The sequence below is a fragment of the Triticum dicoccoides genome, chromosome 1B, assembly GCF_002162155.2.
Source record: "Triticum dicoccoides isolate Atlit2015 ecotype Zavitan chromosome 1B, WEW_v2.0, whole genome shotgun sequence".
NCBI lineage: Eukaryota > Viridiplantae > Streptophyta > Magnoliopsida > Poales > Poaceae > Triticum > Triticum dicoccoides.
Genome location: NC_041381.1, coordinates 342,852,198 through 342,875,119, shown reverse-complemented (window position 1 = coordinate 342,875,119; position 22,922 = coordinate 342,852,198). Strand labels below are relative to the sequence as shown.

At 45.3% G+C, this 22,922-nt stretch overlaps 1 pseudogene; it reads right to left on the bottom strand.

The window, feature by feature from the left end:
* Nucleotides 1–17,419: 17,419 nt before the first annotated feature.
* LOC119350364 lies at nt 17,420–22,355 on the bottom strand (annotated as a pseudogene).
* Nucleotides 22,356–22,922: the final 567 nt, after the last annotated feature.

Sequence of the window (22,922 nt, the reverse complement as noted above, 5' to 3'; positions counted from 1 at the left end):
GTCATATCCTTATGATGACGATCGTACTGGCTTTTCTGACGAGACTGGGCTGTTTTCAAATTCTCACGAATGATGCGAACTTGCTCTTCTGCCTCCTGGATCATGTCCGGTCCAAAGAATTGTCTTTCACCGGTTTCTGACCAGTTCAAAGGTGTTCGACATCTTCGTCCATAGAGAACCTCAAAAGGAGCTTTCTTGAGGCTGGATTGGTAGCTATTGTTATAAGCAAACTCGGCGAAAGGAAGACATTTCTCCCAATCCATACCGAAGGAGATAACGCAAGCTCTAAGCATGTCTTCAAGAATTTGATTGACCCGTTCCACCTGACCACTCGACTGAGGGTGGAAAGCGGTACTGAAGGAAAGATGGGTTCCCATGGCAGTTTGGAAGCTCTCCCAAAAATGAGAAGTGAAAAGACTGCCACGGTCTGAATTGATCTCTAGTGGAACACCATGAAGTGACACTATTCGAGAAATATATAAGTCAGCAAGCTGACCAGCAGTGATACTTTCCCGAACAGGAAGGAAGTGAGCCACTTTGGAAAGACGATCAACGACTACGAAGATAGCGTTATTCCCTTTCTTGGTCCTGGGAAAGCCGGTAATGAAGTCCATACCAACTTTATCCCATTTCCACTCAGGAATAGCTAAAGGCTGAAGGGTGCCAGCAGGCCTTTGATGCTCTGCCTTAACGCGACGACAAACGTCACAGTTAGCAATGAACTCAGCGATTTCTCTCTTCATCCTAGTCCACCAGAACCTCTGGCGTAGATCCTGATACATCTTAGTACTACCGGGATGAATTGTGAGAGGAGATTCATGCGCCTCCTTAAGAATCAATTGTCGAAGATGTTGCTTCTTGGGGACCACCAGGCGGTTCCCAAAGAAAACAACACCTCGATCATCTATAGAGAAACTACCAGCAGTACCCTTGGCAATGTTTCTCTTGATCCGGGTAATCCCCGTATCATGCTCCTGGGCTTCTATGATAAGATCCACAAGGGTAGGTTTCGCCACCAAGGTAGAAAGGAATCCGTGAGGAGCAATGTGAAGATTAAGCTTACAGAATTCCTCATGGAGAAGTGGTTGGCCTTGCTGCAACATGAGATTGTTGCAATAGGATTTACGGCTTAGAGCATCAGCCATGACATTGGCTTTGCCTGGGGTGTAGGTAATCCCTAGATCATAATATGTGATTAACGCCAACCAACGTCTTTGCCTAAGGTTCAAATCTGGTTGGGTGAAGATATACTTGAGACTCTGGTGATCGGTGTAGATCTCGCAACGTTTACCAAGGAGGTAATGTCACCAGGTCTTGAGTGCATAGACTACGGCTGCAAGCTCTAGATCATGTGTGGGATAATTATCCTCATGTGGATGCAACTGTCGAGATGCATAGGCAATCACATGACGATCCTGCATAAGAATGCAACCTAGTCCCTGTCGTGAGGCATCGCAGTAGATAATAAAGTCTTTAGTGAAATCCGGTGGCACAAGTATGGGAGCAGAAGTCAGGCGCCTTTTCAGTTCCTGAAAACTGTGTTCACACTGTGGGGACCACTCAAACTTTTTATCTTTCTTGAGAAGTTCCGTGAGGGGTTTGGCTACTTTGGAGAAGTTTTCAACAAAGCGGCGACAATAACTGGCTAGCCCAAGGAAACTCCTAACTTGTTTAACGGTCTCAGGTGGAGTCCAATCGAGAACAGCCTGAACTCTCTCGGGATTGACAGCAATGCCCTTACCAGAGATTACGTGACCTAAGTAGGTCACTTCTGACAACCAAAATTCACACTTGGAGAACTTGGCATAAAGGCGGTGCTCTCTGAGTTTTTCTAACACAAGTCTAAGATGTTCGGCATGCTCTTCCTCGTTCTTCGAGTAGATAAGAATATCGTCGAGGTAAACCACGACGAACTTATCTAAGTACTCCATGAAGATCGAGTTCATCAGGCGGGAGAATGTGGCTGGGGCGTTGGTTAGGCCGAAGGACATGACGGTGTACTCCTACTGACCATAACGAGTGACAAAAGCTGTCTTGGGAATGTCCCCGTTTCTGATCTTGATTTGATGGTAGCCTAACCTTAAATCCATCTTGGAAAAGACTGAGGATCCAGCGAGCTGATCATACAGGTCGTTGATCCTGGGGAGCGGATACTTGTTCTTTATCGTGACCAAATTAACGGGACGATAATCAACGACCATCCGGTCCGTACCGTCTTTCTTCTTGACAAAGAGGACGGGGCAAGCCCAAGGAGAAGAACTAGGACGGATGAAACCCTTTTGCAAGGACTCATCAAGTTGTTTCTTAAGCTCGGCTAGTTCTAAGGGTGCCATCTTGTAAGGTCTCCGGGAGATTGGAGCTGTTCCTGGGATAAGATCTATGACGAACTCTACATCTCTGTCAGGTGGAACACCTGGCAGTTCCTCTGGAAAGACATCCGGAAAGTCACGGACTACCGGGATATCTTCAAGGTCTGGAAGAGGGCTGGCATTAAGAGAATAGAGCTGACGCTTTGCAACTCTAGTGGAGACAATGGCTATCTTGCCAGATGGGTGTGTGAGCTGAACAGACCTGGTGAAACAATCAATGTTGGCATGATGAGCTGTCATCCAGTCCACACCCAAGATGATGTTAATATCCGAAGACTTGTGAGATATCAAGGAAGCAAGGAATGCAAGTCTGTCCACAAGGATTTCATTGCCATAACTTATCCTAGAAGTTTGCCATTTGGATCCAGGAGTTTGAATAAGTAGTGGAGAGGGCATATCACAAAATGACATGTCGTGCAAGCGGGCATAGCTTTCAGAAATGAAGGAATGAGACGCTCCAGTATCGAACAAAACCGATGCCGGATGACAGTTGACAAGGAGTGTACCAAGAACGACATCTGGATCATCATGAGCGGCTTTAGCTGAGACGTGATGCACACGTCCATGTTCAGTGGGAGCTGACTTGGCACTGATCATCTTGCGTGATGGCTTACCATGGCCAATAGACTTCTCGGGATGGGGTGGAGCAACTCTGGTCTGAGTGCAAATACGGGCAGTGTGGCCTGGCTCTCCGCACTTGTAACAAATCTTGGAGGTAGGATGTGGACCTGCATTGGAAGGCGGTCCACCAATAGGCCTGGGTGGAGCATACTGCTGAACTGGATGAGGTGCCACATAAGATGGCCTCGATACATATTTGGGTGGAAGAGCGGAGTTTGGAACCCAAATCCGGCGCTTCTGAGAGCTAGAACCGGAGGAAGATCCCAAAGCACGAGTGTGCTTACGAGACTCCTCGTAAGTGAGTTGAGCTGTCTCTGCATTAATGGCCTTGTTCACAAGGGCTTGGAATGTATCACAATGATGCAGGTGGAGATCACGACGCAACTTGGGGTTGAGACCCTTCCGGAACCTAGCCTGCTTCTTGGCGTCCGTGGACACCTCTTCTGTGGCATAACGGGCGAGGTTCTCAAACTCTCTACTATAGGCATCAACAGCCATCTTACCCTGGGTGAAACTACAGAACTCTTCTCTCTTGCGATCAATGAGGGCTTCAGGAATGTGATGCTCGCGAAAAGCCTCAATGAAATCCCTCCAGGTGGAAGTCTGGCCAACTGGAAGCATAGCCTCATAGTTCTACCACCAAAGACTGGCAGGACCTTCCAGGTGGTGTGCAGCATAGGTGACCTTGTCACTTTCGGCTACGCTCGCGGAATGCAGCTTATGAGTGATGCTACGGAGCCAGTCATCTGCATCGAGTGGCTCGATGGAATGATGGAAGGTAGGTGGGTGCAAGCGAATGAAGTCATGAATGGTCACAGGCTTATTGGACTGATGTGCGGTGTTCTCCTCGATACGTGCCAACAAGTGGTTGGACTCACGCTTGTTCCTCTCCATCTCTAGCATGAACTCTGTCAACGAAGGCTGATCGGGAGGATCCTCATCCCTACCATCTCCGTGGTTCTGGCTACGAGCAACGGAACTTCGCTTAGCCGATGACATCCTGAGAAACGAACCAAGGACGGAATCAGCATCAACTATGGACTGTAGAGTGTAGGACAAGGAATTAGTATCTCTTGAACTCCTAGGGAAATTTCGGCAGCATAACGGCAGTAAAATGCTCAGAATGAGACATCCTACTAAAAATGGGGTGGTAACATACTCATCATCATCACTCAAGGTTCGGAGGTAGTACTAAACAGACTACACCGGAAGTACTCGAAAACTGGGGTATGACTCTAATCAACCAATCCTATGGAACTACGGAGTAGTAACACGTGATCCTGATAGATGGAAGAGAAGCCTAGTTCCTTAACCCCGTCGGAAAGATAGGACGACTCAGATCAGAAGGTCATGAGGTATAAGGAGTAAAAAGAGCCTTACGTTCCAACCCACAATCAATTCCCTTACATAACTAAAGATTTTCTAGACTCAACTTCGACCAGTATGGCTTGGTAAACCTACAGGCAGTCAGACTCTGATACCAACGCTGTCAGGACCCCGACTCGATGCCACATCGATCTAGCATGTAACACCTCATATCGCTTTGCGGCCTCACACACGGTATCCCCACGGGTGTCGCCTTACCTTTGCCCGGGTCCGTTTGCGCATTTTGGCACACGTATATGATGGTGTCGCTAGCATCCATATGATAAAGAGCCCGGGCTGACATGGCTAGTCGTAAACCCAAAGTGGCACTAACTTACAGGGACAGGCATTCATGACCCAGCATCGAACGTGTCGGTCATCAGCGAGTGAATCCAGGCTGTAGCACTGGGCTAACAGGACTCCGGTGAACCGGGCTGTAGCGGGCTAGCAGGACTCCGGTATTCATCGCGTGACATTTCCCCGAAGGGACAGACACAGGATCGAAGAAGGACACATGCCGGCCTGCCTAAGTGTTCCGGAGCAGTAGCAAGCTACCAGGGCTCAGTGGAAGCACTAGGAGACATTTCCCGGTAAGAGAGGCTACTAAGAATAAACAACTAGATAGTCAGATCCCACACATAGCAATACACATTACACGTACGCATAACATGCAAGTATGTGCTGTACAACATGGCATCACAGCATAACTCAACAACTCATATAGATAAAGGCTCAGAAGAGCCGTCATAGCAATTATTGCAAACAGGGGTCACAAGACCCATCATACAGAGCATACAAGCAACAAGCGGAAGCATTACATGTCTGGGTACAGACATCTACAAATGAAAAGGCTGAAGGGCCTGACTATCTACAACATCCGATCAAGATCATAGCTGAGGTACTAGCTACTAGTCGAAGTCCACGAGAACACTAGTAAGACCGAAGTCTCCGCTGCAAAAACATAAATAAAGCAACATGAGTACAAAGGTACTCAACAAGACTTACATCAGATCCTATCATACATGCATTTGTATCAAGAGGGTAATGTGGGGTTTAGTTGCAGCAAGCCAGCTTTGACTCTGTGGCTATCCTGTTCTACGACTACCAGAAACTCTGGAGGTGAAACAACGTACACGAGTCCACTAATCACCACACAATACACTACTATGGACTCATCCCCGTCTCCCTACGAGAAGGCCATCCATAGCACTCACACTTGTCTTGAGCATTTTAGGGTATCCACTTCAAGTTGTCTATGTACCATGTAAGCATCCAAGAAGTCCATAACCGTGGACCCGGCTATTCGAATAGATCATATTAACCCTGCAGGGGTGTACTTCTTCACACACGCTCTCGCCACTTACCGCCATGTACACGTCATGTATCTTGGCAACCTTCAAGCGGAAGCCTGGCGAGGGTGTCGGCCACGACCTGACTAACCACACAAGACTCTAATCCAGGTTTATCGCCTATTCGGGTTCCATCCGCAAGGAGATCCGGCCGGGGTTTCACTCACGGCCCCAAACGATGTGTGCAGGGTTCCCAAGCCCACCTCGCCGGATGGATCTACGCTTGGTACACCGTGCCACTGGTGCCTAGTCTGTCCCAAGCCCACCTGGCCGGGTGCCACTTGGTAGACTACTAACACTACCTACAAACGCCAGAAACTAGTTGCGACTCCTGGACAGAGATCAAGTTGGTTAATAAGTCGAGAGGGGTCGAGTTACCGGAACCCAATGTGTGGTAGTATCGAGTCATTGGACAACATACACAGAACTCAGTGCTTAAGGACGGTTCCAGTGAGACAACCCACCATGTACTCCTACATGGCCTCTCACCGCTACCTTTACCAAATCGTGTTCACACACTTAACTCTCAGCATCAGAACATATCGTAACACTCCAATTCATTCCCGATGAACCAGACCTGACACAACTCTAAGCAATAGCAGGCATAGCATGGTAGGAACATATCAGTGGTTTCAATCAACTCCTACACATGCTAGTGGGTTTCAACTATTTACTGTGGCAATGACAGGTCATGCAGAGGAATGGGTTCAACTACCGCAGCACAAAGTAACAGATGAATCGCTGTTGTCCTAATGCAATAACTGAGAGCAGGAGCGAGAGAGTAGGGTTTTATCGAAATGAACAAGGGGGTTTGCTTGCCTGGTAAATCAACAAGGGAGGCACTGCTTCACCGACAGGTACTCTGGAACGTCTCCGGAGCAGGACCTATCGAGAAGGAACGGTGCCGGCAATCAAAACACAATCATATGCAACAATATGATGCATGAGCATGGCATGTAGATGTGATGCTGTTTGAGCTAATGCAACTAGTATTCAATTGAATGAAGTCCATTTGAACAAAAGGTTCAAATGCAACTCCAAAAATAAGTCTCTTAATATGCCATAATGTGTTTTCTCATATTCAGCATGTATAAGTTGGTTTGTCATGCATGAAACTAGTACAGATGGAAAGATTGCATTTTTCTGATAATTTTTCATATATAAATTATTTCAATCTGAGCTACGGTTGAATTTCTATGAATTTTTGAAGTTTAAATCAATTTCTGGAATTTCCTGATTTAATTTAAATCCAGAAATTATATATTGCGTCAGCATTGAGTAAGCATGACGTCAGCAGTCAACTGGGCTGGTCCGGGTCAAACCTGACGTGTGGGACCCACACGTCAGTGACAGGGGGGTTAAACAGGGGTTAATTAACTTAATTAACAGATTAGGGGGGTCGGGCCCACTGGTCAGTGTTAGTGGCTAATTAGGTTTAGTTATTTTTTTAACTAAAATTAGCAGGGCCTGGCCCCACTAGTCAGCGACCCTGGGGGGTCAAATCCCAGGTCAAACAAGTCAGACCCGCCGGCGGTTAGTCGCCGGCGAGGCCTGAACGCGACGGAGGGCTGCGGAATCGTCGCTCCGGCGACCAATCGTACGGCGGAGAGCACCTACGCGAAGCCCAGGCTCGCACGCATCCTGTGGCGCCCTCTGTTTCACCGGAGACGGCCTATATCGCCGGCGGCGACCACTTGGGCGGCGACCGGAGTTCGGGATAGCGCGGTCGTGGGGCTGCAGCTCGCGTTCGAGCGAACGGAGGGCACAGGCGGTAGCTACGAGGCAGCAGGAGCACATCGAGCTACTATGCGAGGCGGAGGTGCTCGGGGGCATGGAGCTCGCCGGCCATGGCGGACGGCGGCTTCGGGCGCTCGCGGGGCAGCGGCTACAGGGCACGTGCGAGAGAGAGAGGTGAGGGGAAAGGAAGAGGGGCTCACGGCGGACTCGCAGAGCAGGCCGGTGTGCTCGGGGACGTCCTGCGTCCGGCGAATCGACGGCGATGGCGGCGAGGTCGATCTCCGGCGTCGGTGGTGAAGAAGACAACGGCGTCGGCGATGGAGCGCGTCCGGAGGTGCGTGGCTTGACGAGGAGGTAGAGGGGGTCGTGGCGGAGCTGGGAAGCGTGTCAGGGAGGCGAGGGGAGGCCGGTGGCCACGGCAACGGCGAGCGATGGCGGCGGCAGCGCTCGGGTGCGCTCGGGGAAGAGAGAACCAGGGAGGAGGGAGAGCGAGAGGGAGGGGAAAAGGACCGGGGCGGCTGCGTGGCGACGTTCGGTCCATCCAGAGCGGCGAGGGGAGGACAGGCAGGCAGGGAGGGAGGAGGCGTGGCGCGGTGGCGCGCGCGCGCCGGGCACGCTCCGTTCCCCTGTCGGGAAGGAAGACGACAGAGGAGGGGGGCCAGGTGGGCTGGGCCGCCTGCTGGCTGGGCCGGCCTGCTGCGGCTGGGCTGCACAGGGGAAGCCCCAGGTAAGCCCCTCCTTCTTTTATTTCTGTTTTTCTATTTTTTTCTGACATTTGTTTTGATTTAATAAAAATACTAAACCATTTTATTTGCTTATGCCAATTTTTGTAGGGGCTAATGGTATTATTCCAGAGCTCCTTTATAAATGGCATAATTTTTGGAGATATATTAATATATATAACTAATATATTTCCAATGCAAATATTTATCGAATTAATCCAAATGGCCAAAATAAATATCCATGAGCTCCTAAAAATATTGTTTTGATTTTTATCTCTGTCCAATGTTTTCAGAGAGCAACATGAGCATTTTCTTGGACCCTTTTGGAGAAATTTTTATTTGGGTCATTTTCAAAAATGATTCTGAGGGTTCCACCAATCCTCATTTCAAATTTAAATGAAATTTAAATATGATGCACAACTGACTGGCTAGTCTAGGTCATACCAGACTAGGGATGTGACAGCAAAGTTCAGTGGAGCCACCACACCAAGGAGGAAGCCACCTGGGAGCGAGAGGAAGATCTGCTCAAGGCCCACCCTCACCTATTTGCTAGCCAACCCGAATCTCGAGGGCGAGATTCATCTTAAGGGGGGTAGGTTTGTAACATCCCAAATTTTCAATTTGGAATGTTATACATAGATCATCATTGCATATCATATTTTTGTTGCATTATTAGCTCGATCCTAGAAATTCTACGCAACTTAAGGACCCACTGAGAGAGTTGGGGATTTCGTTATTTTCATATTTGAGTTTTTCTCAAATTTTGAAAATAGGATCATTTGATTTTATTTATTTTATCTTCAATTATTTCTGCTACCAAAATTTCAGAGAGGGAATAAAATGACTTTACCAAAATAAAGAAATAATGAAGATTTAATTAAAAATCAAATAAGATTTATTTTGGAGTTTTTCGCCTTTTATTTGGATTTAGTAAAAATGTGCGTTTTCCAAAATTGCATTTAGACCCCAAATAAATGTTCATCTTGTCCGGCTTGATTTTAGAAGTCGGGGAAAATTTATTTCGGGATTTTTGGAGTCCGTTTAGTATTTCTTTTTATTTTTTTCTTTTGCACGGAATTATTATATAAAAAAAACGCGAACCGCCTCCGGGCCGTGCCCGAGCGGGACTCCGCTCGGGGGGCACTATATAAAGCACCACCCCGGCGCCCCCAGGCCCGTCAGCCGCCCCGCCCCAGGCCCAAGTCGCCGCCGCCGCCAGCCCAGCCGCCACCCGCGCCCAAACCCTAACCCTAAAGGCCGCCGCCGCCAGCCGCCGCCGCCGCCGGAGCGTCGGCGGACTTCGCCGCCGCCGCCGCCGAGGTTCGCCGCCGCCTCGATCCGCGTGCCGCCGTTTTTTTAATAAAAACCGAGCGGTTTTTCTTTGTTTTTTTTTCGTTTTTTCGTTAGATCGTTTTTTTGGTTTGGTTAATTAGCGAGCGTTCGCTCGGTCGTTCGTCTTAACGAACGTGTTCGTCAGATTAGTTTAGTTAACGAGCGTTCGTTCGTTAACCCGTTCGTACTTTTTCTTTTTCTCGGATTTAATCCACGATTTTTCTGATCGCGATTCCTGATCCGATTTTCGTTTTAGTATAACTTTTCGCTCGTTTATCGGAATCAGGCGATTCAAGCGCCTGGAGTTTCGTCTCGAAACCCTCTTTCCGTATAATCTACTTAAACAAATTTTTGCTTCTGTAAATTTGACTTAGATCCAAATTAGTAAAACGAAGTTGTTTTCTTTCGCCGTTTGACTTTCGTTGCTTTGTTTGATTTGTTTCTTTTTGCAAACCGGAGTTCTTAAGTTGAACATTCTGGTTAGATCTTTTATTCGAGTTTTTACCTGTGCATTAGATGAGTACTTATTGTATGCTTGTTTGTTTGTCTTCCATAGAATACCCGGAGTGCGCCGCCTGTTACTTCGAATCTCTAGGTTTCGCGGATCATCAGCAAGGCAAGTAACACTTTGATCATATCTTTTCTACTACCTAGTTTTATGCATTAGATCAATCCTCAAACATTGGATGACTAGGATCTAATTAAATTATGGGATGGGAAGTAGATGAGGTAGTACCTATTACCTATTTTATTACCAAACCTTTGAGAGTTATTTCTACGTTTGCTTATTATGCCATGCTATGCTAGTACACGTGGATTGGGTGAGTGAATTTCCATGACAGATGTGAGTTTGTTAATTTAATGGTTCATTTAAGGTGGCAACTTAAATACACATCTGGGTGGATTGAGGCACCTGGTTTTAATCAGGACTTGCCTGTATTTCTTCGGACCGCCACCCAGGCTCAAAGGGATCATGAGATTATTCATGCTAGAAACTTCCGTGTGCAGCCACATGCTATTATGGGCTCTAGCATAGTTGACTAAGTTGTGCGAACTCTTATAGGGTAGACTAGCAGATGTAGGGGATGTCGGTTGGTACGGTCTACCCTATACGTAAGGTGCAAGCGCTTCTGAAAGACTATGTCTCGGTCATCCGTTTCTCAAACACCATGTAGTGCGAGAAACCAAACGGAGGAGATCGAGTCATGTGGGGAAAAGTGCGTAAACCTCTGCAGAGTGTATAAACTAATCATGGTTAGCCATGTCCCCGGTTATGGACATCTTGAGTATCTAGTACTTGGATATCATGTGGATCTCATCATGTTACTTCTAAATTAATATTGTTGGGATGTTAATGAGTACTTTTAATTGGGATTGAGAATGCTCTCAACCATTCTCAATGTTTAACAACCACCATGATAGTTAAATAAACTTATTCCTTTGCAGTAGGGAAAAGTTGGCTTTATGCAAAAACTATAACCATAGAGCTTTACCACCAGCCAGATATGCATGTAGTATAGCTTATTCCATTGTTATTCTCTATGTGTTAAATTGCCAGCATATTCCATGTGCTGACCCGTTTTCGGGCTGCAACGTTTCATGTTGCAGACTTTTCAGACGACGAGTAAGATGCTTTTAGGTCGTGGTTCTATACTCAGTGATGCCGTTGGAGTTGATGGACTCGCTTATCTTCCAAGCCTTCCGCTGTTATCGATTTTTAGATGGCCTTAAGCCATATTTATTTCAATAAGTTTTCTTTTGAGACATTCAATGTAATAAGTGTGTGATTGCTACTCTGTTATAAATCCTCCAAGTACTGTGTGGTGTCAGCATTACTGATCCAGGGATGACACTGAGCACAGAGATCAGACTGTTTGAGGTCTGGTCGCTACAGATTTTTAGTTTAGTAGTGAGCACAAAGCAACATATATCATGGAATGACGATGTCTAACTCTCTTCCTATGCATCGACATGTCATAAAAGAACAATTCGTGCACATCAACTAAAGGCCAATACATAGCATAAGCAGTTTCTTGCAATTTTATTATGTTGGAAACATAGAGAGGCGGAGATGTAGTTCCTCTCATAAGAATTGCAAGTAGGTGAAGCAAGCACTTGCATATTATATACATCAATATTATCATGTGAAATAGTGAAATGCAACCCATCAATATAATCCTTAATAAGAGCAAATTCTCCGATATAGTGTAGTTGGGAGAATTCAAGAAGATAATAAGACTATCATGTTTGGGTGCAATAGCAACAATATCATTCTTAACATAAGGAACTATAGCAAGTTCATCTCCATAAGCACAATTCATATGGACATCTTGGCCACAAGCATAGCAAGCATCAAGTTTGTCAAAAAGGGATATTTGAAATGAATCAACGGGAGCAATCATCATAGCATTCACCCTTCGGTAAGCACGAAGGGATATTAAACAATGTATGAGTTGGAGAGTTACTATCATTAGAAGGTGGGCACGGGTAGCTAATCCGCTCTTCCTCCTTTTGTTCTTCACTCTCCCATCATCTTTTTCATCCAATGAGCTCACAATTTCACTAATTTCTTCTTCCATAGATTCCTGCAAAATATTAGTCTCCTCTTGGACAGTGGAGGAGTCCTGAATATATGGCTTAACATAAGCATTAGAAGCATAGTTTTCATAGCAATATTTAAGTATGGAATTTTTTTAGATTCATCATACTTTTCAATCAAAGAAGCAATTTCATAAGCACCCCTAAAAGCAACAAATTCTTCAATTTGTTCAACACCATAGTAATTATAAGCACCCTTGGCATAAGAAGATAAGATTCCATTATCACTAAACTCACATTGGTAGGGAAGGTGTTTCTTAGGGCCTTCAGAACAACAAGTAAAATCATATAATTCACATAAATTCCAAGCATAGCATTGCATAGTATTAATTTGATGCCGTAAGAGTTTCCATTTTTGAGATAAGCGGTGTCGCACAAAATAAGCATGTGCATTTAATGATTTGCCCTCAATTAAGCTAACTAGGGTTTCAGCACGAGCACATAGGGATCGAAGATGATCCAAGTACAAAGCTTCAGCAGTATGATAGATTTTGGGTGGTTCTTCAACCATTGGTTTAGTAGGTACAATTTTTTTTGGTATTTTGCATTTCCTACCCATATCTAAAGATAGAAAATAAGAACACAAAATAAAAACTACTTAGTGATAAAGCAAACAAGCACACACGAGAATATTCACCGCACGCTATTGCTCCCTGGCAACAGCGCCAGAAAAAGGTCTTGATAACCCACAAGTATATGGGATCGTTTGTAGCCTTTTTTGATAAATAAGAGTGTCAAACCCAACGAGGAGCTAAAGGTAGATCAAATATTCCCTCAAGTTCTATCGACCACTGATACAACTCTACGCACACTTAACCTTTGCTTTACCTAGAACAAGAATAAAACTAGAAATACTTTGCAATAATAAAACTATGAATAAACTGCAAGATAATAAAATTAGTTGTTTAGTATAAAGCTTTTGTCACACAAGAAAGTCATTTGTGCCTAGGTGATCGATAACTAGACCGGTAATCATTATTGCAATTTAATATGAGGGAGAGGTATGAGCTAACATACTTTCCGTACTTGGATCATATACACTTATGATTGGAACTCTAGCAAGCATCTGCAACTACGAAAGATCATTCAGGTAAAACCCAACCATAGCATTAAGTATCAAGTCCTCTTTATCCCATACACAACAACCCCCTTACTCGGGCATAAGCTTCTGTCACTGTAGCCACCCACCATAAGAGAATCATGAACATATTGCAACACCCTACAGCGGGGATCCCTCGCATTTGCGCGACATGGAGGGCATCATAGGACAACACCAAAATAAAATGTACAACTCAAACAAATCATGATCATCTATCAACCCATAGGACAAAGCATATCTACTCAAACATCATAGGATAACCACATATCATTAGGAAATAATATATAGTGTTGAGCACCATGTTTAAGTAGAGATTACAACAGGGAGAAGAGGTGTTACACCGCTGCACAGGGAGAAAGCTGGTGTTGACGGTAGCAAGATTGTTGATGTAGATCATCGTTACGATCCTTGCCCAGCGGCACTCTAGCGCCACCGAGAGAGAAGAGGAGAGCCCCCCTCCTTCTTTTCCTTGGCCCCCCCCCCCCTAGATGGGATGTGAATTCCCCCTCAGGTCCATGGTCTCCATGGTGGCAGAGGGACAGGAGCCCCTCCGAGCTTGGATCTCTCTCTTGTTATCCTCTGTTTCGCTTTCCTGTTTTTTTGCCGAAAACTGTTTCTTAAATTTCTGAAGATCCGTAACTCCAATTGCGCTGGGATTTTAATAGATTTTTTCCAGATATAAGCTTCCTTGCGCCCGAAGTATTGCAACAACCGCCTTACGAGGTGGCCACCATCCGCCACCATGCGCTTGGGGGCTGGGCCACGCCCTGGTGTCTTGTGGAGGTCGTGGGCCTCCGTTTGCGTTGATTCCACTTCCCAAAAATCACATATATTCCAAAATAATTCCCCATCAATTCTTATTGGATTTGGACTTCGTTTGATATGGACTTCGTTTGATATGCAGCAGTTTCATTTGTTGTGACAACTTTACGTCTAGTGGAGGGGCAGATATTGAACTCAGAAGAACAAGTCTTCACCCTATTCTCCTTGATCTAAGATCACTTAGACCTCACCTAATTAATCATGGTAGATTTTCAAGGCAGATCTCCAAACCTTCACATATCGTTCTTCAGCAGTCCACAATGACTCTTGAATGCTTCCTACTAGTGCCTAACTGTCCAGAAGATCACAATCTTCAAGAGTAACAAGTCTTTGGTTCACTTGAACATATTCTTCAGTGCTGCTCAATCACTTTGGCTTTGGGTATTGGGGTTTTCCTCACAAGGATTCACTCAAATGCTTCGAGAGGATGGGTTGCTCAGATAACACTTGTTAAAATTTCACACAGAGTAGCCAACAACCAAATGTTGGAGAGGGGTGCCTCTTTATAGACATGGTCTAAATCCAAGGTCAGATATGACCGTTGGATGGGACGAGTTTGTTGGTGGCGAGGCAACAATTGAACTTTTGAAGTCCCAAATTCCCCATGGTAGGAATGATTACTTTCTTTGGTGATCCAAAAATGGAGCATAAAGGATTCTCGCCTTTTTCCCCAGAGGTGACCCTGAGTTAATTGAACCCACAAGAGGACGGTGCCCTTTAAGCTAAGGTCTCAAACAAGTTTTTGACCGGATCGTAAATCAAGCTGGCACTAAAAAGATTTATAATAAAAATAGGCATGGGTATGACACTACGATCTCCTTGGCCTTAGCCTGGCTCGTTCTCCATGATCCAGTGTACCTGCAGGGATGAAGAGAGTGACCGAGACAACCGACAACTACGGAACAATTTTATGTCACACATACGAGACATTAATTCAAAGTACTTCCATTCATCCCTGCAACAAATACATCGGGTTGCAAGGCCCTTGACTCAATTCATGACCTTACCGAACTACTCATACATGAAGATCAGATCACACAAAGAGCACATCATGAAGATAGATTGATAATATGTCTTGTAATGGATGTTGTGTGTGATACAGAATTACAAGTATGACTAGATTTCTGAGAACTATGGTGGATGATGTTGTGGCTATGGAGATGGGAAATGGCGGCGGGTAGGGTTGATGGAGATGGCTATTGTGGCGATGACGAAGACTCACTTGTTCTGCGATGTTCTATTGCTCATATGGTGTCGGTTCCTTTATAAAAGTTGTTCAGGTGGATCAGACGCGTCAGTTTCCATGCCGTACTACCGCTCATACAAGCGGGTGTGGTCATATGGAACATCGTCTTTTGCTCTGTTTCTTTTGGTGCGCCTCCCACTAGATCTCATTTTTCTTCACTTTACTCATTTTCATGTATTGGCTTGATTTCGTCCATAAATAGCCCATTTCCTGTGGAAACAAAATAAATATAGGACATTTGGAATCCTATGCATTTATTAATATTAGTAGCAACATCGGAGCGAATATCTCAGTTTTAATGAAATATATCGGTCTAAACTCAGGTTAGAATGTAAAAGTAACACCGATCAAGGAACACCAAACTGTTGGTTTCTGAATTCTTTGGTGAGGAACTGAGGACTTTGTCTAAAGTGTCCCGAAGAATATCATCTCGGACACTTAAGAAAACGACATCGCGCTCTCAGAGATTTCCAAAGTCTTCATTCAAAGAAATAGGTTTGGATTGAGCACACCTCAAAAAAATTGTCTTCGTATCACCTAGACCCCTTAATAGTACGGATTTCCCTATGACTCAACGAACAATAATAATGCTATAAAAGACTAAGTCTTCACGATCTAGTTCTTTGGGTAATTCTTCGCAGAGGGTGCACCCAAATATTCAATGTTTCCTTCACATTTTTAGGGATCCTATCAGTGGTTAAACCAAATACTCAGGGACTTTCACCTGTGTATACTCACAGACATCAATACTCCAAAACTATAAAGGGGAGTAGGGGACACTAGAGGCACTTACAGAAGATCCGACCTGATGGCATTTTGAGGATTTGACTGACCAACCTCACACCAGCGCACGCCTCAAGAGCTATTTGAAAATTTGGAGCAAGAGTTGTTCGGGGGTTCCGAAGAGTGTATAGGGAGGAGAGGAGAGTGCTTCGGCGGTTCTGAATGGAGTCTGTTCTTGAGCTTGTACAACGAGGGTTTTGCAACTACTATATCTGGATAGCTTTCTGAAGGGTTTGAAGTGGAAGAGATCGAAGGCACCACACGAGTGAAATTAGTTAGACATGGTGGAGAAATCAAAGTCTTTGTGAGGGCTTTGGAGTTTGATCTTTAATCACATAGATAATGGAACTCTGCGTAGCAACCTCATTGCCATCTTATAGTATTGTCAACCCTATGGACTCAATAGCAACCTCGACGGTTCCATTTTTTTCTTGAGATGCATATACGATGCCTTTGATTTGGCATCCAACACTTGTGGGACTTTTAGTCAAGCCATGGATGGTCGCTAAATCAATATCCTAGTGGAAAAAAATTCCAAATGCATCAGTAGGCATTTCCAACGACATACCCATATTCTGGCTACCCAAACCATTATAGGTAGAGGAGAGAAAAGGTTAGGGTAGCCCCCCCTTTTTTTAACTTTTGTAGCATATCCAAAACTGGGTACCCATAATTTAAGCTTCTATTATGTCATCTATTTGTACATATGCAATTCAAATTGCTCTAAATTAAACACAAGTGTATATCATTCATCACAAAGATGTTGCAATTAAACATTATTTGACAACAAATAAGAAAAAAGATTCAAAATTTCATTGATCACTTTGTGTTCACCGAGCTCACTTCCAGCCAAAATCGCCGTTGTGGCTTAGGACGGCGAAGGGAAGGTGATGGGATGAAGGGCGATTGGACGACAAGGATGGGCGAACTAACTACTAAGAAGGGCAATTGGCAGCTGGATGAGTCCGATGAGGTCGGACAGGACGAGGCGCCCGCCTCCAAGTTGGCCGTGGGGGTCGAGGTGTATGACCTCCAGAAGCACCGGGGCGGCGGTTGGGAGCCCCCCACCCCACCCCACCCCAACCAACCAAAACCGGTGGAGCAGTGGCGGGACTAATGTGAGGTGGAGACACAAGGCAGTATGTAGGTCGAGAAAGTCAGAAAAGTGCAATGGAGGTTGTGACGAAGGAGAGGATGGCACAATGGAGGTCTGGTGACAGAGCCTGAGTGGTGCGGAGGTTCGTGCAGAATTTTTTCCGCACGGGTCGTTGGGCATTCTCACGTGCGTTTTCATGTTTTGGGTACTGGGGTGGGAATAGCCATATTTGAATATTTTGAAGGAAAAAAATAGGTACCTGCCTATAAACTATGGGTACTCACTGCATTTTGGGTATGCTGCTGAAGTTGATTCTTGGACTAAAATACCCAAAATAAGGTTTTGGCATTCGACAAAAATGTGGTAGATAACCTAACAAACAGAAACAAGCTAGAACTTGTATGAAGCTGAAATAAACATATGCATCCGTGTCTCCAATGCAACTTTCTATCTTTTTCTCTTCCCAAATTAAAGCGGATATATCTGATATATATTGCAGTAGACTGCAAAGAAATATGGAAGTATTTCAAAAATTTAAATATGTTTTTTTACCATATTATAAAGATTTCTTCATTCACTAGAAATACTATAACCTCCTTTGACCGAGGACTGACTAATTGTAAGTCAATTGTGCAAATGTGTTTATATTAATTTAAAATCATTGAGGGTGACGTAATATTCTTTTCCTATTGCAAAAGTAAAAACTATGATATGTTTGTTCTCATAGATGAAAATGATAAAAAATATCTCACGCGGAAAAAATGATACAAAATATACAATGGATCTCAATGTGAAATCTATTGGTCGACTGAGATACAGTTTAGTTAAATCTCAGTCGACTGAGACTTGGTTATGTCTTGGTCAATGTTATATTCCTGAGATTTTACATTGAAATCCATGTAAAATTTTCTTTTCAGATATTTTTTTTCCTTTCTCACATGTTACTCACTTGATTGAGACATCGCTAAGTTTCAGTCACGTGAGATCTAGCCATGCTTGGAGATAGCGTTCGCTAGTCAATTTTTTTATATTCACAAATACGCATGTAACACGTACACATACACGTGTATTTTAACAAAAGCACTGGCCTTTGAAGAAAGAAAAACAGTTTTTTCGCTAATTTCGAATTGCCTGTATCTGATGGGAAATCAGTTTTTTTTTTCTTGAAAGGTTGTGAGAAATCATTCGGTTGATATTTTTCCTCACGTACGTACTCCTACATGCGCACACACGGAGCTGGGGCGCATATCCCGTGTTCCACCCCGACCACGGCATCCCATCTCGCTGACAGCGGGCCACCACCACTCCACCAGCAGCCCAACGCACTGCTGGATCCCACGGAGCACCGGTCCGCGAGCACTGCACTGAGCCCGGCGACACAAGTGGCAAATTTGACCATTTTGATCTATGGACGAAATCAATTCACGGAATGAACTGGCCTTGAAACTATTTCACAGCTCTAACCTTTTTGTGTAGCGCCCGCCACGACGGCGCCACACCCTACTGTGCAGCGCCTAGACCGGGGGCGTTGCACTCTAGTCCACCGTGGCAGCCCCTGGGCCCGCACCCAGTAGTGCAACGCCTCCGAGCTAGGCGCCACACTTGTAAAGTGCAGCGTCTAGCGCTTAGGCGCTGCACTGTGACTTATCCAGCCACTCGGCTGGCCCCCCTCCCCCACCCCCACACCACACACTCTCCCACTCTCCTCCCCTGAGCTTTGCCCCCTTTCCCCCTCTCTCCCCCTCTCAAATCCTCTCCCAAATCTTGCAAATTTGAAGATTTTGTCCGTGGATTTCGAAGTCAAACCCTCCCTCAAGGTGATATTCTCCATTCCCCTTGTTTTGATCCAAGTAAAGTTCCCCATTGCTCACTTGTTGCTTGTTTGGGGAAACCCTAGTTTTGTTTGGATCTAAAGATTTGCATGGAAATGTGAGATGTTTGTTTGCCAATTTCTATGGTTAGGCTTTGTTAGTATGCTAGGGTTATTCTTATGGGTGTTCTTATGTTGGTGCTAGGGCTAGGGTTATGGTTATGGTTATGGTTATGGTTAGGGTTAGGGTTAGGGTTGTTGTTTGATATATATATTAGGGTTTCTATTCCGTGTTAATCCTTGTATTAGTACTCATGGAAGAAATGTTACTTTGTGTTATTGCAATGCTTATAGGGATGGGAAGAATATGTGTGTTTGTTCATCATGGGGACAAGGACGCCTTTTTAAAAGGGAATGTAGAACCGGACCCGGATGAGGTTGACATTGTGTTTGATAGTAGTCCTAGCTATGCGGAGCTCTTGCAACAAATTAGGGAAGATTTGAATTGGACGGACCCTGGTGATATCATAGAGTTGGAGGGAAGGCATAATGTTGGTTTTGGAATGCACATCCGTTGGAAGACAATGCGTGTCAACTCGGAGCAACGTTGGGTTGCATACAAGGAGACGGTGGCCGAATCACTAGACAAGGCTCTTGAGTTATTTGCAACGAAGAAGGTTGATTCAAGTTTGCATTTGGACTTGAACCGGAACCCCTCCCCTTTGGTTGCTAGTAGCCCCACACCCTTGAAGCGAGATGAAATTGTTGAACCTCTTTTGACCCAAGAAGTGAGGCCAACATTGAGCCCGTTTACAAACAACGAAGATGAAGCTTTGCAAGAGGACAATAATGAGTATGCGGACGATGACAATGAAGTTGATCTCCATGACAAAATGTGGGTGATCTCGACAAATATCACTTGCAAGAGACAATGGACCCTTCCATCCCTTTTTCCCGTGCATATGCATCGGACTCGGATGACGATGGTCCCGATGAACAAGTTGATGCGGAGGGGTTCACGGTGAAGGAGGCCGAAGCTTTCGAGAAGGTATTTGGTCGGGATCATCGGACTACATTGTTCAAGGATGTTAGTCTCGCGGATGAAGCCGTGGTAGATGGTGGCCAATGTGTACCTCTTGGTGTTAGGTCAAGCTCTTATCGTGATTTGGGAGACGACAAGAACCGCATTGCTAAAGGTTCTAAGTTCGACACCTTCTTGGAATTGAAGATGTGGCTCGACAACTACTCGGTTACGCATTATCGTCCACATAAGGTGGTGCACTCGGACGTCAAAGTGCGCTACACGGTTGCATGTGCATGTGAAGATGAAATATGTCCATGGATTGTGCGTGCAAGACCATGGAAAGGAGGTCCCACTTGGCACGTAGTGAGTTGTGTGCCAACTCACATGTGCCAAGGCAAAAGGGTGGATGGCAAGATTGTGTCCCAAAACCACAAACAACTCACGTCCGAGTTCATCGCTTACAGGCTCTCCAACTCAATATCCACACTTCCAACAATGAGCGTCCAACATGTGATTGACCTTGTGAAAGCCATCTTTCACTACAAGGTGAAGTACGACAAGGCATGGAAGGAAGCAAGCCGCATTTAAGATGTTGTATGGTACTTGGGAGGAAGCATACAACCGAATCCCTAGGTTGTTGTTAGCCATGGCCGCGACAAACCCGGGCATGGTTCATGTGGTCGAGCCTCATGGGCACCAAACAACGGTTCATGAAGGAAGGAAAGTCAGAGTATTTGGCCGTGCTTTTTGGGCGTTCGAGCAATGTGTGAGGGCTTTCAAACATTGTAGGCCGATCATCGCAATTGATGGCACGTTCTTGACCGGACAATACAAGGGCACCTTGTTGGTTGCGATAGCAAGTGATGCCAATAACCGGGTGTTGCCATTGGCATTTGCTTTGGTTGAGGTGGAAAACAATGACAACTGGGAGTGGTTTCTGCATCTTTTGAGGACGAAGGTGTTACCCGCTCAAAGGGAAATTTGTGTCATATCGGATCGGCATCAAGGAATCCTTAACGCGGTGGAGATTGACATTCCCGGGCATGCTCCGTTGCACCATCGATGGTGCATGAGGCACTTTTTTCGAACTTCTATAGGGCATGTGGCCTTAAGGAGTTGGCCGATGATCTTCAAGATTGTTGTCTTGCTTTCTCCGAGAAGCGCTTCGCCACTTTGTACAACAAATTTCTCGCACACAAAAAACTTGATGCCGGGGATCAAGACTTTCTCAATACGCAATCCCACTTATGCAATGTCAATTCACCTGCTCAGGCGTGATCGCGTCCATCTCGCTCCTGTACAGCTTGTACATGACCGAGGGATCATCCGTCATCTCATTTAACACATCCCACTTGTAAGCCCAAGTCGGGCGCCGTAGTGGGTCGTGTTTCTCGTCCCAATCCTCGAACTTCACTTTCTTCGGTCGTCCAACCGGCAAACGCTCCCAGCTCCATATGGAAAGTGCCAGCAAACAACCACCAATACCTCCAGATAGCCTACAACAGGCTTCGTCCAACTGCACATAAAAGAGAACATGGTTGAATTAAAAGCAAGATCGCATTCATAATGTACCAATGAATTGAAACAGAAACAACTTCATACCTGTCTATACAAGTAAGCCAGTGTCGCCGAACCCCAACTCCATTTGCTATCGAAGACGGTCAACGCCTTGAGCCACATCCATGGAGCATTCTTGCCTGTGCCATCAGCAAACATACTCCTGGATATCACGTACCACATGTAGACACGAGCATATGTCTTCACTGTGTCCTCATTAGCATCCTCAGGACAATTACTGAAGTTCGATACAATCCACGTGAAAGTAGCACCGGCTGCGACTCTTTCCTTCTTATTGCCTTCTGCTTCTGGTTCCCGCGGCTCCGGAGGAACCATACCGATAAGGGCAAACATTTGCTCGCGCCACCCATCAGAATCGGTGCTCATACATAGAGGTTTCCCATCGATAGGAAGACCGGTGATCATAGCTATATCCTGGAGCGTCAAGGTCATCTCCCCGGTCCGAAGATGGAAAGTGTGTGTCTCCGGCCTCCAATGATCAATAAGCGCGGTGAGTGCTGGAGCATTGTTGGGTGGCGTCGACCTGCTGACCAACTGAATGAAAGGGAGAAGTCCTGTCTCCCTAACATATGGCGTGTACCGCTCATCATAGCGCATCCACCCAAGGTTGACCCCGTGAGCCCGAAGCTTCAGAGGTGCAAGCTCCTACAAGAAAACAAACAAATCATTACATATGGGGGGTATGTGTTTGAAAAAAAACACAAAATTCATAACACCGGCAACTTTCATTATTACCTGCTGCTTCACCGACATAGCGTACGACCGGTGTTGTAGATCCCAATGATCATTGAGAAGCCAAACCATCCTAGCAATTTGCAAGAAAGCTTTCTTGTCAATACGATTATCTTTTGAATACAAAAAAACTAAAGTAGGCCTACTAGATGCAACCATACCAATCTATGTATCCAACCATATCAAATCAAACATAACTAATAAAAAAGGGTTCCACAAATAACTAGGCCTACTTCATACAAATAACTTTTCCATAAACTATGCCTACTTCATAAAAATAACTCTTCCATAAACTAAACTAGGGTTCCACAAATCAAACAAACAAGGGTTCCCCAAATCAATCAAACAAATCAATACATGCAAAGTTCTAATACATGCAAGATTCAAATCTAATCTAATCAAACAAGGATTCCCCAAATCTTCAAAATATCATATTTTCTATGGATAGAAAGAAGGGGATCGGAAGAGAGTACCTTCTAGGATGGATTGGTGAAGAAATGCACGGACCAAATCGTCGGATCTGAAGGATTTGGGAGAGGGGATTGAGAGGGGGAGAGGAGGAACCCGCCGCGCCGCTGCTTCTGTTACTTCAAAACCGAACGAATGGGTGGGGTGGGGGAGGGGGAGCGGGCGGCTGGC